Raw genomic sequence first — 764 nt, 5'->3', positions numbered from 1 at the left:
GGCGGAGCTTAGGGGGGTGCTTAACGCCATCAGTATATATGGGGTGGTTAGTGAGGGGGCGTGGCTTAGAGGGGGCGTGGCTATGAAAGGGGCGTGGTTATGGAAGGGGCAAGGTTATAGAAGGGAGCGTGGTTATGAAAGGGGCGTGGTTATGGGAGGGGGCGTGGTCAAGGGAGGGGCGTGGTTATGAAGGGGGCGTGGCCATCCCAGCCACCGCCTGCGCCGCCGGGTTACAAATACTCCCCCCCCAACTCCAGGGCGTTAATTAATCAGCCGCTGTTATTTCGATATTGACGCAAGAGCTAATGGACAAAAGGGGCATCGACGCGATATTTTGCTCCGTCTGAAGGCGGGTAATGGGGATTTATGGCAGGTCTCCCCCCCCCCCCTCCCGAGGTAGGGCAGCAGCCCGGTCAATGCTCGATGGGGTCGATGCGGTGGCCTTATGCAAATTGCCTTCTTTGTATCGCTATCGATATTATTAAAAGCTAATACCCCGAATGCCATCCTCTGATCTGCGTGGAGGCAGGGAAGATGCAGGGAGCTGAAAGGGCGCCCGTTAATTGCACGAGGCTATTCTTCAAGCGCAAGGCGATGTGTTATTGTAGATAAAATCGATACGAGCGTTAACGGATTTTGCAGTTTACTTCATTATGTAAACTCTGCGGTAGTTGAACTCGTTTTCCTTCAGTTATTCACATCAGCCATAATGGGTAATGTCTCTATAACGATCTACATTATAAACCTTTGCAGCTCAAAAACTA

The sequence above is a fragment of the Calidris pugnax genome, unplaced genomic scaffold, assembly GCF_001431845.1.
Source record: "Calidris pugnax isolate Ruff unplaced genomic scaffold, ASM143184v1 scaffold196, whole genome shotgun sequence".
In the NCBI taxonomy this organism is placed as follows: domain Eukaryota; kingdom Metazoa; phylum Chordata; class Aves; order Charadriiformes; family Scolopacidae; genus Calidris; species Calidris pugnax.
This window is presented reverse-complemented; position numbering follows the sequence as displayed.